The sequence below is a fragment of the Canis lupus genome, chromosome 5 (genome assembly GCF_048164855.1).
Source record: "Canis lupus baileyi chromosome 5, mCanLup2.hap1, whole genome shotgun sequence".
NCBI lineage: Eukaryota > Metazoa > Chordata > Mammalia > Carnivora > Canidae > Canis > Canis lupus.
In genome coordinates this window covers 49,768,079-49,783,514 of record NC_132842.1, presented here as the reverse complement: position 1 = coordinate 49,783,514, position 15,436 = coordinate 49,768,079, and the positions used below count along the sequence as shown (strand labels likewise).

The following is a 15,436-nucleotide window of genomic DNA, read 5'->3' as shown; positions in this document are numbered from 1 at the left end:
CCCTGCTTTCTACTAATATATAGGGAAAAAATGAAACCCTACAGATGTGTAATCTATGTTCTGATTTGTCAAGGACATTAAACATAAAATAGGTATAAGAGTTTATCTAATCATTAAATATTAGGAGGCATGAAAATAGCATCTGCCTTGGAGACAAAGACCAGCTGACCTGTTAGACCAGTTGACTGCAATGCTCTCCATAACTGTTATCCAATTTGTGTACCTGTTTCTTTTTTACTGGTTTTATTTTAAAATCTGCTTTTTTTCCTCTCACTTTCCTAAGAGAATTATAGCTCTGGAAAAGCAGCTGGCTAAGTTTCACTTGCAATGCACTTCTGATCACAGAGAAATGCACACTGTTCCCCCGGCAGAGAAATGTGTGATGGTTGATTTGCACCTTGCTGGTTGGATACATGCAATGGCAAGTGGGAGTTTTATTGGGTTCATGGCACTGAAGGATAGCAGGCATTCTATTCCTTTTAGCTCAGGGATATTTTTGTTTGCTTGTTTAGTTTGGTGAGAAAACACATTTATTTAGGTGCTCCGTTACAAAGTGAAATGTGGCTCCACACAACAAAATTGTGTGCAATGAAACTCAAACTGCAAACTATAAACCCCCACATATTTAGACTGAGCAAGCTAACTTCTTACCAGAGATTTTCAAGGGTAAAGTGAAATGCACATTGCAAATGCCAGGCTGTGTATGTCTTCAGCACCATACTACATATTTCACTGATCTCACCATGACTGCAGTTTTAACTGAAGACCCCTGAAACTGAATCTCTGGGTACCAACTCTTGGTGGGCAGATTAATAAGGAAGTTTTCATTTTCATTGACCACTTTCTATAGTTTTCTGGGCTTCCCATAAAATAGAGTGGAGGCAGAGATGATGAGACAGCTACCAGTAGGTCACTCCATGTCCCCTGCCCACATTCAGACTTGTGCAAAGTGAGTGCCCATATCTTGGCTTATAATGCCATTCTCCAAAGAAGAGAACCAAGACTATTTGGGGAAAAAATGGCTAATTCTAGAACAAAAGCAAGAAATATACAAGTTGAGTCTAGAGGTTCTCACAGTAGAAGTAAGGGAATTATTTTTTTTAAAAACTTAACAACCACAATCATGAGAGTATATCAACAGGACATAGGACCCAACTGAAAGAATTCTGTATGACAAAAGATCAAAAAAATTGAGCAACAAAATAGATAAGATAGTATTGATTTATAACTCAAAGTATAAAATGAATATCCATGAGTTTATATTAATGTGAATACATGATTGATAGAAAAGCAAATAGGAAAGAAATGACAACGCTCTCATGTAGAATAATTTCACATAACTTATATAGATACTCCTTCCTCAAGGAGATGGAATACAATCCTCCATTCCTAAACTGTGAGCTGTTTATATTGTCTCTCTTCCAAATAGTATGGGAAAGGAGAAAAGAGTAACTCGACAATGGAAAAACCAAACACTACCTCAGCCAGATGGTCAAGGGTCATACCAACAGCGATAAGTGTGTGGTGAGAATGGTTCTTGATCTCTGTGGTCTTCCTCCCCAGAACTTAGAACTCCAATAATCATGAGAAACACATCAACTCAATCCCAATTGAGGGCATTTCACAAAGTGCCTGACCAATACTCCTGAAAACTCTCAAGTTGGTCAAAAGAAGGAAAGTCTGAGAAGCCATCATAACCAAGAGGAGACTAAAGGAGATGTGACAACTGTGCTGCGATATCCTTGATGGGATGCTGGAACAGAAAAAGGACATCAGGGAAAAACTTAGGAACTCTGAATGAAGTATGAACTTCAATTAATGAAAAATTTCAGTATTGGCTCATTAATGATGATAAGTGTACTACACTAATATGTTAATAATGAAGTTGGGCACAGGGTATAAGAGAACACTCTGTACTACCTTTGTGATTTTTCTATATATCAAAAAGAATTCTAAAACTAAGTGTAGGTCTTTAAAAATTCTGCAGTTCCAATTAAAATGTAATTTTTAAAAACAGCAGAATTTTTTAAAACATGTATATGGGGCACCCGGGTGGCTCAGTGGTTAGAGTGTTCAACTCTTGGTTTCGGCGCAGGTCATAATCTCAGGGCTCCCAGGATCAAGTCCCAAGTCAGGCTCTGCACTCAGTGGGAGTCTGCTTGAGATTCTCTCTCCCTCTCCCTCTGCTCCTCCCCCCTGCTCCCACTGTCCTCTAAATAAGTAAATAAATAAAATCTTTAAATACTACTTTTCTTCTTCAACAGAAATTTCCTTTATACCTACTATCTCAGTTACCAAATACTTGAAAGTTACTTTCTCACCTGTTCCAACAAGTCTTTCCCTCCCGCTATCTAACATATCTTTGCATTTCATAGAAGGAATGTGACTGTTTCTTCTTGAACCAGAACTTCTCTCTCCTTTCCTTCATTGTTAAAAGCAAAAACCACATAATTTGCTCTAGTATTAATGTGATCCCATTTGTAAAATCTGACAGCAGTACAGATTTGCTACATCTCCATTAACCTCTTTCAACATTAATTCTTGGGTGTTTTTTACAGCCATTTACCAAGATTCCTCCATTTCAGCTCCTGATTGATTTTTCAGTTTGTTCCCTCTACCAGTAGTACAGAATCTCTCTTGGCTCTCCTTAAATACTGTAAAGAGCCAAGGTCCTCTCTTTCTTCCAGTTTCCATGAACAGAAAGGCCTGTTCTCAATAATAAACATGACTTGTACAGTTAAGGGTTTTCCCTGCTGGAAAAAGCCTCTGATAAAACCATCTTTTGGTGACAACGGAGAAAAAGGAAGCTGGCATTTGTCCTTTCTTCTTTTCTTAGTCACTCAATCCTGGACAGTTAGCATTTTTTTTTTAATCTGCCTGAAACAGATCGTCCTCTATTATTTGCTAACTTTAGAGAAGAGCGACCATTATGTACATTCATATTACAAATTATCAATACAAATTAAAACATTTTAGGGATTTCCCCCATAAATCTCCGGAGGGAGAAAATGTTCACACCTCTGGTATGTAAGCATACATGAGAGTGAGAGAGAGTATGTGTTAATAAATACTGGCAAGTGTTCATATGTATGAATTGAGAGGAAGATCAAATCCTGTTTGCCCTTCAAATCCTCCAACAAGCCTGAGATAACACCACCCACTGAAATCTTCACCATTAGAATCTTTCTTTTAGTTTAAATGATTTTTCTAGCCTTGAATCTCTGTTCTTTCTGGGGTCCTGGAGCCTTTTTAATATCAAAATTCTCTTTGCACATTATTCATTTATTTGAAATATAACATGTTTATATGATGCATGGGCTAAAACACCAAGTATCTTCCTTTGTGATTATAGTCATAGGAGCTGAGGATGCTGATACTTATTTCAAGGCAAATTGAAGCTCTAATTAATAAGAAAATAGATCCATAGTTTTATTTGTTCTTTAGATAAAATTCTTGTAAAATCTGGGGTCAAAGGAAGAACATTATAAAATGGACTGTCAGTGGTAGAAACGTGGGAAATGGGTTATATATAGTCCTTAAAGATGGAGTTTGGCCTTGAGAAGGCTCTTAAAATTGTATAGAATTTGGGGGAGTGAAGGAGAGCCCCTCATGTTTTCTCAAAATTTCTCCTTCGAGGAGAATTTAATAGACTGATGATGGACTGACTGCCTCTAGCAGGCAGAGGGAGAATGGGATTCAGAATATATACCTGCCTAGTTGAAGCCCAAATGTCTGGAAAGCCAGTATGGCACTCATTGCAATCACAGGGCAAGGAAATGGGGAGGAGTGAGACCCTCAAGGGCCAGGGTGAGGGCAGCCTAAAGATACATTCAAGGCAGTGGGCCTCCTGGCTCAGACACCTGTTCCAGGAGAGATAGAAGAAGCTGAGGGAAAGGCAAACTGGGAGGAACAGTGAGTACACACATAAACCCACTTCTAAACATACTTGAATCTTCATGAGGTTGGCCATGCTTCTGTTGTGTTCTAAAATGTTAGTGATTTCAGACACACAAGTCTTGGGAAGAGCACTGTAATCATGCAGTTACCAAAACTGCCCTATCAAGGTCACAGGGTTGGAATGAGAAGAACGAAATCCAGAATTATTACAAAACTCCTCAGTTGAAGTTGAAATCTTAGAATACAAGTGCGCTGAGGCTTTACACAGCTTTTCAAGCACAACCTGAATGCCAGGTTTTCTTCTTGTTCTAATTTTTATTTAATTCACATCATATACATATACATTTATATATAAATGCATTTAATTCATAATATTCCCTAGAAAAAAAAGAGTTGCTTCATTCTTACTCCACAACAAAGAAACTATCTCATGCACTTTCTCCTTCCCAAAGTAACTTCCTTATCCCCTTTTCTGTCTGTTGACAGAGGATTCATCTTTAGGTGCAGCATGAATCCTGCATGGGGAAGTATAGTCAACAGAACAGTAGCCTCAACTGCACATTTCCTTTCCTCCTGGAAAGTATCATAAAATGTGTGTAACACTGACTCGATATTTACAGATCAAATATTGAGACCCTAATATGTGCACAAACTGCCAGAGCTTTTCTTAGAAAGTCATATCCTACTTTCCTAAGGTAAGACTCTGAGAAGACTTGGGAAAGTCTTACCTACCCAGCGTGGCACATTCCAATGTTTTTAAACTTGGCTTTGGAACCCTGGGTACCAAACACTAGTGATTATCACATAAACATCCTTGTTTACCCCAACATCTGTGGTTTGTTTTTTAGGTTGAGGTCAACACACATTATAGCAGTTTCAAGAGTACAACATAGTGATTCTACAACTCTATACCTTAATATTTTTTAATTTGGCTTTAGAACCTTGTCCACTATATGTGGTAAATTTATATATATTCGGATACAGAGGTATATGAATGTATATATTTATATTATTTTTTCTTTTATTTATAATAATAATAACAGATAAGTTTACATGTATATTATAAATCCTCTATCACCAAACTCCAAGCCACCCTAGAAGGTCCTTAATGCAAAAGCCATCTCTAAGCCTGAGGTCAGCAACCGGATCTTAATCACTGCTGTTGTATTTATTTTTTTTTTAAGATTTTATTTATTTATTCATGAGAGACACAGAGAGAGAGAGAGAGAGGCAGAGAGAGAAGCGGGCTCCTCGCAGGGAGCCCAATGTGGGACTCGATCCCAGATTCTGGGATCACGCCCTGAGCTGAAGGTAGACGCTCAACTGCTGAGCCACCCAGGTGTCCCTGCTGTTGTATTTAGTAGCCAGCAAGTGCTAGGCCCAAATTAGGGACTCAGTGAGTATGATGGCAGTAAGAGGAGAGCAACATAGAAAATAACTAGCATTGACTGAGGGGTTATTTGATGTCAAACACTTAGCTGGAAGTATCACCTTTAATTCTTACAACAAGTCAATAAATAAATGTTGCTACCCCCATTTGACAGAGGAGAAATCAGACTCAAGGATTAAGTTATTTTTCCAAAGCTCACACAACTAATGACTGCTGGAGTTAGGATATTTCCGTTTTAAAATACAGGCGTTCTCTAATATTTTATTTAAAAAATATATCTGTTGCTTTGAAAACTCAGGTCCATAGAGGAAATAGCCCGGGGTGGGGGAAGAATACTGAAACATTACTTAACTGGTTTCTGATGACCAAAGGGTTTTTTTTTTTTTTAGTTTAATTAAAAATTAAAGTCTAATAAAATATTCTATGCAGCCATTCCAAGAATTTTGAAAAATAAATTTCCACCTGACATGCATTCTTTCAAAATTGCTTTAGGGTCTGAAATAAATGCATTGTACTTATCAAACATACATATCATCCGAAGGCAAAACATAAAATGAAGAAAAGACTTTTTGTTTAGTGTGTGATGTTTACCAGCTGCTCCAGGGCTTAAGAAAAGCATTTAATTGAATGTTTAAAAATATCACTTTATAACACTTCAAGTCTAGTTTTATAGTCATGGTGACCAACGTATAGTGTCTTACTTTAAATTTTAAAATTGCAGGTGGGCCCTTGATGGGATGAGCACTGGGTGTTATTCTGTATGTTGGCAAATTGAACACCAATAAAAAATAAATTTATTATTAAAAAAAATTATTTTAATTGCCCCTAAGTGGATGAAAACAAGTTTTAACTTTGCAAGTTTCATCTAAAGATGTCATTGCAGGAAAGACAAACAGTGCTTCATCTTGTGGCTAAAGGGTATATCTTAAAAGAAGTAGTGAACAAAAATACAGCCATATATTTAAGGCTGTGTGAAGTCTAGCAGCTGCTGCCATTTAATCAGTATTTCATGCACTCATCCAATAGACATGTGAGTACCTACAAGACACCAGGCACTGTCCCGGGCACTTGGTGATGAAACAACATTCCTGCTTTCAAAAGATTGACATTCCAGACAAAGCTAGGAGCAAGCTATAAACACATAAACAATATCATTGCTGATGGCGGCATGATCTCTAAAAATAAACAACACAAAACAGACAGATGTGAGACAGCGTGTAAGGGTAGGTGGTATGTGCAGGTGGCTACAAAAAGGAGCTCCAGAAGAGCTCTCCAGGCAAATGCACTCAACTGGCAGTAAGACTGTCATATTCAAGGACATAAATAAGGCCTGTGGGGCAGAGTGGGGAGAAAGGAGCAGTCGCATAGGATGGGGTCAGACATACAGGTAGGGATGAGGAAACCACCTGGATTTATTCACAGTGCAATGGGAAGCAATGGAGGGCTCTAAGCAGGGGAAGGGAGCACTGGGATTTCATTGTTCGGAGGTCATTATAAATAGTCAGGGACGTGAAGGTGGGCAGGTAGGTTGCATCATAGGTTTCAGATAAACTGTTTCAGTGGGGATAGCTGAGAATTACAGAGAGAAGTGAATGAGCCAGAGGACACACTTTGGAAATGGAATGAGAAGACTTTCTGGTGGATTGGAAAGCACAGGGTAAGAGAAAGAGGGAAGCAAAAGTGGTTCCTAGCTTTCTGACTGGGCCCCCCAAGGCAACAGCAGTCCATTTCCTGTAAGGGGAACTATTTCCTCAGTGTGTTTGACCACAGAACCTTCTCTCCTGCTGCGCTTCTTAACAATTCATAAAACATCAGTGTCTGTGAAGCACAGAATGGGAATGCTCTCCAGATCTCAATAGACACCACCTCATCCTCTCCTCAGTCTTAACTCACTCGCATTCTTCCCCGTGACAGACCGTATTAATAGGTGCAAGGAATCTAAATGAGGAGCTGCTCAAACACAAACAAGTCTTAAATCTGATTATATTTTAATGTGACTATTTTCCCAGTGACTACAGTTCCAAGTCTTACTGGCTAATTAACCCATGACTAAATAATAATGACTGTCGTTTTTGTTGGTTTTTGTGTTTGGAGTGTGGGGTTTGGTGTGGTTTTTTTTGTTTTTGTTTTTGTTTTTTTGTATTTAAAACACATTTAGTAAAATGTCTAGTAAGACTAGTCTAGTAAGACTATATAATTAAAAGATTATCTAAAATCATTTGAGGGCTCCTTTCAGGGAGTCTGCTTCTCCCTCTGTGCCTCTCTCTCTCTCTCTCTCATTAGTAAATAAATAAAATCTTGAAAAAAATAAAATAAAAATCATTTGAAAGAATTATTCTCTCAATGTGGCTATGCCACTAATTTTTTCATTGAGGTGATAACATGTAACACTAGTGTCAAGTGTACAACATAATGATTCACTATGTGTATATAATGTAAAATGATCACCTGTAAAATGTAAGTCTATTTAACATTCATCACCATACATAGTTACTCGAAAAATTTTCTTGAGATGAAGACCTTTAAAATCTACTCTCTTAGCAACTCTAAAATATCCCACAGCATTATTAACTACAGTCACCATGCTCTATATGACATTCCCATGACCTGTTTATTTTATAACTGGAAGTTCATACCTTTCAATCCCCTTCACTCATTTCATACATACCCTGCCCCTCCACCAATTTGTTCACTGTATCTATGAACTTGGTTTTTGAGTTTGATTATGGTTGTTGCTCTATATTCCACATTATGAGTGGATTCATACAGTATTTATCTTTCTCAATCTGATTTAGTTAGCATTATGCCCAAAAGGTCATCTGTGTTGTCTCAAATGCCAAGATTTAATTACTTTTTATGCCTAAACAATATTCCATTTTATGTATGTACCATATTATTTTTTATCCATTATCCATGTATCCATCGATGGATATTTAGGTTGTTTCCACGTCTTGGATATTGGAATAATTCTACAATGAATATCTAGGTGCATATATTTTTTTGAATTGGTGTTGTTTTCTTACTTAGAAGTAGAATTGCTGGATCATATAGTAGCTCTATTTTTAATTTTTTTGAGAAAACTCTATACTGTTTTCCATACTGGCCACACCAATTTATATTCCCACCAACAGTGCACAGTGGTTCCCATGTCTTCACATCATCTCCAGCATTTGTCATCTCTTGTTTTTTTTTTTTTTATTATTACCATTCTAACAGGTGTGAGGTGATGTCTCACGGTAGTTTTGATTTGCATTTCCCTGATGATCAATGATTTTGAGCATCTTTTCATGTACCTGTTGGCCATCTCCATGTCTTCTGTGGAAAAATGTCTATTCAGAACTTCTGCTCATTTTTAAATCAGATTGTTGGGGTTTTTTCTGATTGAGTTTTATGAATTTTTATATATTTTGGATATGAACTCCATATCAGATATGTGACTTGCAAATATTTTCTCCCACTCAGTAGGTAGCCTTTTCATTTTTTTGATAATGTGACTGCCACTTATGTTACATGTGCTATGCTAAGAGCTTCTTGTAGATCAGAGCTTTTAATCAGCACTTCAGTTCTGGGAAGTAGGCATCATTATTTTAATTTTCATAGGGGGAAGCAGCTAGAAGTCACACAAGCAGGAAGGGGAAAGTATCTATCTATATTTAATGCTGTATTTGTTTTTCCCCAAAATTTGGCTTCCAGAGCACCAGAGTTCCAAGTAGACTTCACCATCAAACAAACAGCAAAAGTAGGTAAGAAAAAAAAAAAAGAACAACAATTTTATCCAGTCCACGGAGAGTTAACAATTAATTGTTTCAAATCTCTTTTTCCTCTAAATTTAGCCTAACTGCTGAAAATAATGAAAACATCTAAAGATGCTGAGAAAACCCACCAAAGAAGTGAGAATTTTTTGTTTCAAGTTGTAAGTTCTCTAGCCTGGGTTGATTTTATTTAAAGCCTACCCAAAAAAAAGTGTGAAACAGTGAAAGAAAACACTGTTGAAGAGGGAGAGATAATGAGAGAAAGAACTGCTTGGGAGTGTCCAGTGGTCACAGAGCACTCATACCTCCTTCTCTCCTCCCCCTTTTCCTTTCCTCTCCATCTCCTCCCCTTGCCCTCCCCTCCCCTTTGACTTCCCCTCCTTTCCATCCTTCCTTTCTGTTTTTATTTAAATTCCAGTTAGTTAACATACAGTGTAACACAAGTTTAGGGTATACAATTTAGTGATTCAACACTTCCATACAACACCCAGCGCCCATCACAAGTGTCCTCCTTAATCCCCATCACCTAGTTCACTCCTCTCCCCACTCACCTCCCCTCTCACATGGCCATAAGTTTGTTCTCTGTGGTTAAGAGTCTGTTTCTTGGTTTGCCTTGCTCTTTTCTTCCCTCTACTCATTTTATTTCTTATATTCCACCTATGAGTGAGATCATATGTATTTGTCTTTCTCTGATGGACTTATTTCACTTAGCATTACACTTTCCAGTTCCAACCACATCATTGCAAATGGCAAGATTTCATTTATTTTTTCTTTTGATAGAGAGAGAGAGAGAGAGAGAGAGAGCATCCAAGTGGAGGTGGGGAGGGACAGAGGGAGAGAGAGTATCTGGAGCAGGTTCCATGCCCGGTACAGAGTCCAATGTGGAGCTCAATCTCCCAACCCTGAGATAATAACCTGAGCCAAACTCAAAAGTCAGACCCTTAACCAAGTGAGCCACCCAGGTGCCCCTCATTCTTTTTTATGGCTGAGTACTACTCCTTTTAGTAAATGTGCTCTCTCAGATCATGCAGCATGGTAAACTGTGAGCAAAGACACACTTCCATCTGAAATCCACCTGCTGACAGTTCCTGGTCATCCTTGGCACTCCAGAGGATCTTAGATATTGGTAATTTCAATAGATCTGACTATCTGAACTGTGTCTGCAGCGATGGCCTGGCCCAGAATTACTGAGGACCCAGTGCTTCCTCACAGGTGGAGGAATTTTGTGTAAATAATAAATGGGAACAAAATCCACAACAAATCGAAATTAAAAGTCACACCAGCATCTATGGTAGCTTCAGCTGCATCTTTAGGCTAAAGGTAGGAGGGAATAAAAGCATAAAAACAACAGCTTTTGTTTCTTTTCTTTTCTTTTTTTTTTTTTGTTCTATCCAGTGTTTTAGCAACTGAAATAGCTAACACTGAAAATAGGCGAAAATTACAAAGTTTGCTTTTTTTTAGTTGATTAAAAAATCCTTAACTTTGGATATCTTTGTGAACCAGGTTGCTAGAAAGGCTGTCAATCTTTTAAGATAATTTTCATTAGGTTAATTCAACTAAACTGATATTTATTTAGCAATCACTCTGTGGCAGGCAGTGAAAAATACAGAGGATAATAATTATCTCAGTCTCACTCTCTCTGCATGTGTATTTGTGTGTATTTGTGTATGTGTGTGCACATTCATAAAATCATGCCTAACCTTCCTCTATGTCTGACACATTCTCTAAGGTTACTCCTAAATCTAATCTTTCTCTCCCAGGTCCTCAAGCTACTTATTTATCATGAACTAATTTACATACTTAATGTGATGTTCTCTAGTCCATCATCCAAATCAAAATATGAAATAATACTGAAACAGTGTGACCATATGCAGTGCCATGTACCATCCTGGAGGCCTTCAGATTATAGCTACAGGGCTCTGATTTCCTACAAATAGTTGTTGAAATTCAAATTGTACCTATTGCTCTCGAAACTCAATAGAAGCCATGTAATGTTGACCCACATCTCCCTGAGACAAATCTACTGAGACAAATCTACTGATGTGCCCCCTGAGAACTGCCTGAGAGGGTCAGAGACTTAGCTGGCCCCTGGGTCACCTAACCTGAGGAGAGCTACATGAAAGACTTGTGCTGAGAGAGCTAGAGAAAAAGCCAAGATTAGAAAAACAGTGAGCATGCATTTACAGCTATGAGGGTTTAAGGAGGTACAGGCCTTTTGTGAGTCCACAGCCATGTGACCTTGACATGGCCTTGACACATGACTGATAGAGGTCAGCCAGCAATTTGCCTTCTGAGCCTTTTATACTGCAACATTTCATCACCTGCTTTGAGTATGTATTGTTCAGATATGCAAATTAGTACTTGTCTATTAACCAAGGGTATTAACAAAATCACTCCTTCTGAAAATCTAAATTTTAATTACAATTAGACCCACAGCTTCACAGGTCTCCAGTGTTTTTCTTTAAGCTACAGATGTGGGGTTTTTAAAGATTTTTTTTATTATTTATTTATTTATTTATTTATGAGAAAGTGAGAGCAGAGAGAGAGAAAGAGGGAGAGAGAGAGAGAGAGGAAACCAGCTGGGGGGAGGGGCAGAGGGATATGAAAACTCCCCACTAAGAGGGAAGCTCAATGTGGGGCTGGATCTTAGAACTCCAGGATCATTACCTGAGCCAAAGGCAGACACTTAACTGACTGACTCAGCCAGGCACCCTGAAGGTGGTTTTCTATTGGATGCTAATCCAGAGTCTTGGTAAAGCCTAAGGAAGTATCTGTTGGTCTGAAGAGCTTTTGTTTCATTTGGTTTTGCATTTTTTTTAAAAGATTTTATTCATTTATTCATGAGAGACAGAGAGAGAGAGAGGCAGAGACACAGGCAGAGGGAGAAGCAGGCTCTATGCAGGGAGCCAGACATGGGACTCGATCCCGGGTCTGCAGGATTACGCCCTGGGCTAAAAGCAGTGCTAAACCACTGGGCCACCGGGGCTGCCCTTTACATTTTCTTTCATAAACCTAGGATGATCCAGTGTACATCCTGGCTTTTAGCTGAAAGTTTGGGTATTATACCAAAAACATTCTCGAAATTAAAGGAGGCATTAGAAATGCCATACTGAATCCCTAGTAGAAATAAAATGCAGCAAAATATACTAATGTAATAAAAGTTTTTGATGATAGTAAAGTCATAAAGGAAAAAAAAAAAAGGCCATCCCTCCCTCTGTAATTTCAAAAGGATAAGGGACATTTTTATCAAAATTAGTGGTAATTTTGACTTGATATCCACTACTAAATGAGTGTTTGCTCCACACTGAGCACTGAGCTTTCTGATTGGGCACATAGTCTCCCCTGCTTTCTGAATGAAACTGTGAAGGAAATATTCATCTCCCAACTCATAGAGGAGAAAAAATAAAGCTTGGGAAGGGTAAGCAAATCACCTACAGTGACACAACTTAAGTAATAGAGCAGAGACAACTGTCTACCTCCCTCCCAAATACGTGACAACCACAAAAACCCACCAGTAGGCAATCAAGCTGCCATAAGCCTGAGGTTGAGTGTACCTGGTCTAAAAACGTCAAACAGCTATGTCCTTTCCAGAGATCACCTCAGAACACATGCCCAGAGGTGACTTGTAGCCCCAGGTTAAACCAGAGCAATAGTCAACCTGGCCCCAGAGTGATCGCTTTGGCCTCAGTGGATGTTTATTCCCGGAATTTCACCTTGGCATTATTAACTTAGCTGGTGTGCTAATAAGCTGCCACTTGGAAAAAGCCATTGTGTTTATTACTGGAACATGCTATGAAGTGGAAGATGTGGGACACTCTTTCACCCAGTTCACCTTTAATGCGACTCAGAGCAAAAAATTTTCCCAGTTTTCAAAACCAGGAAAAACTTACACCTTTCTTGAGGAGCAGATATGTTCCTGGGGTGACCATGAGACTTGTGACTGATCATCCTTCCCTGTTTGCTTTGACAGCTGGGAAGCCGAAGACCAGCTGTGTACGACATTAGGCAGTAGGTACATTAGGCCTTGCGTACCGATAATTTTCCAGTATAATGCTACCAACCTGACCTTTACTTTCTCCTTTGTTTTCCTGATAACTTTCCATTTTTTCCCCCATGGTCTTATACTGCAGATGTTTCTGTACTAATTTTCAAACCCTACTTGGAATAGAGGCTCTCAGACATTTAACTATTTCCATGTGTGACACAATATTTGTATTTGCACCTGGAACAGAAAAATGGCCCCCATTAGACTGAGAGCTCCTCAAGGACTGGAAAGACATCTCAATCACTGCTGTCTCCTTAGTACAAACCCTCTGCTTGGCATATTGTCAGCACTTATTTAAGACTCACCAAACTGAATTTTGGAGAATCTCCAGGTCATCTTCAGGAAGGTCTGAAAAACTGCTTAGAACTTTGAATGACTGTCTCAGCACTTCAGTCCCGAAGAGATGAAGGATCTTTTTGTTTATGGTCTGGCTCTTGACATAAGCAAAACAAAAGAAGATTCTGATATACTAGAGTCCATGTCTGAAAATGCCAGTGCCCTTCACAGAGTGCCCATAACACAATACTCCTAATGCAGTACCTCTCACACATCATCCGTCTCAGAGCTGATTTCCTTCGAAGAGCCCCCACATATCACAGGCATTTCATAAATGTTCACTGAATTAATGCTGGAAAAATAGCATCTTGTTATTTTTCTTCTATGGAAGTGAGAAATGCTTCCTTCTGGTGCCTTCCTTTGACTCCCCTTCATCATCTATGTGGAATAAATGTTGCATTGCCTGGGGTTGCAAACTAAGATGCTAGGCTCAGACAGATGGGTTCAAATGCTGGCTGTGCCACTAGCTGGCTGCACAACCTCACCTCTCCTAAGTAAGCAAGTTATCTGACCCCTCGAAGCCTCCATTTGTTTAGATGGTAAGCAATCATAATACTGACCCATGGGAGTACTGTAAGGATTGGACACAGTGAGCTCTGTGCACTTAGCCCAACTCTGTGCATGTTGTAAGCACTCAGTAAATGGAGGTGGTCCTACCTACTTTCTTATATTCATTCCAGAGCCAAACAGTAAGTATTTACCCTTAAGAAAGTGATCTCCAGGTAGCACACTTGCAACACTCTTGATTTCAACCCCTAACAGCATCTCAAACTTGTTCAGTCCAACCCTCCTTTCCCAAACGCAGGGCCAAGTAAGCGTTCACCCTCCTTCCTGCTATGGAGAATGGCAGTGGGGAGGGACAGGAGGGAAGCAAGGCTCATGAATACATAGCTTCAAAATCCTCTTAACATACTAGGAATAGCTGAAAAGTGACAGAGCTGCTTAACTACTTCAAAGAGATATTGAGAAATGGGATTTGAATTTAAAGCAAGCATCATTAGCAAGATTGAAATATTTGGGAAGCTCATGGCTGATTTCTGAGGATTAGATTTAGAAAAACAAACACTCTTCTAAGTGAAGCATGGACTGAATTTATGAGTTAGAGATAATTCTTTGCTCTGAAAAATAAAACTCTTCAAAGTGATGACAATATAAAAGTATGTTTGCATTTAATTTAGTGTTTATAAAAAACATTGTATACTTACCTACGTAGAACTCAAGCTCACAGGCCCATCGAGTCGATGATTAGTATAATCTCCTGCTGAAACCTTGTCCTCAAGCCACCACAAATCCATCTGGGTGCTTTGTATGTTCCATCTGTATGCAGGGGAAAGAAAATGACATTAGCATCATGTCTACACAAAGACCAACTCTGCATTTAGAGGCAGGATAAAGGAACCACTGAATGCACAACTACCCAATAGAGTATGCCTCCTGAGTATAGAAATGTGTGTCCCTGGGAACTTTGACTTCAAGGTCATGGACAACATTCTGAGGTGTGTTCTGCAGCTACCCACACTGGGGTACAAAAAACTCATGTTCAGACACTTCAGGTCAACTTCATTTTAAAGGACCAAGTTGAGTGTTCTAGGTACCCCCCCAACCCCACAGCCCCAAAGGCCTATCCTCTGGGCTCAAAACCAACACAGTTATTGTTTTCCACCCTATAATTCTAAGTGAGCATTCAAACGACTACACCAGCTGCACTACACCCTGTCCCATGAGAAGCCACAATATGGAACATGAGGGCATTTCACTGAGCTGGCCATGCGCCTGCTCGAATGAGCTTGTCAGTACTAACAGATGGCTTCTATTTGAGAATTTGTACTTGTGTCTTCATATATTGCCCCATGGTTAACAGCATGTGTTTGGAGTCTGACTGCATGGGTTGGAATCACTGTCACTTTCTTCCTCATCCTCAGTTTTTCTGTCTATAGAAAGAGAGTAATGACTTATTTCAGAGAGCTATTATGATGATTAAGATTATTAGTATGTGTTAGTTTGCTCAGGCTGCTG

At 39.0% G+C, this 15,436-nt stretch overlaps 1 pseudogene; it reads right to left on the bottom strand.

Moving 5' to 3' along the window:
* LOC140633695 (stAR-related lipid transfer protein 4 pseudogene) overlaps positions 1 to 15,436 on the bottom strand; it is a 316,244-nt pseudogene that overhangs the window by 208,338 nt on the left and 92,470 nt on the right.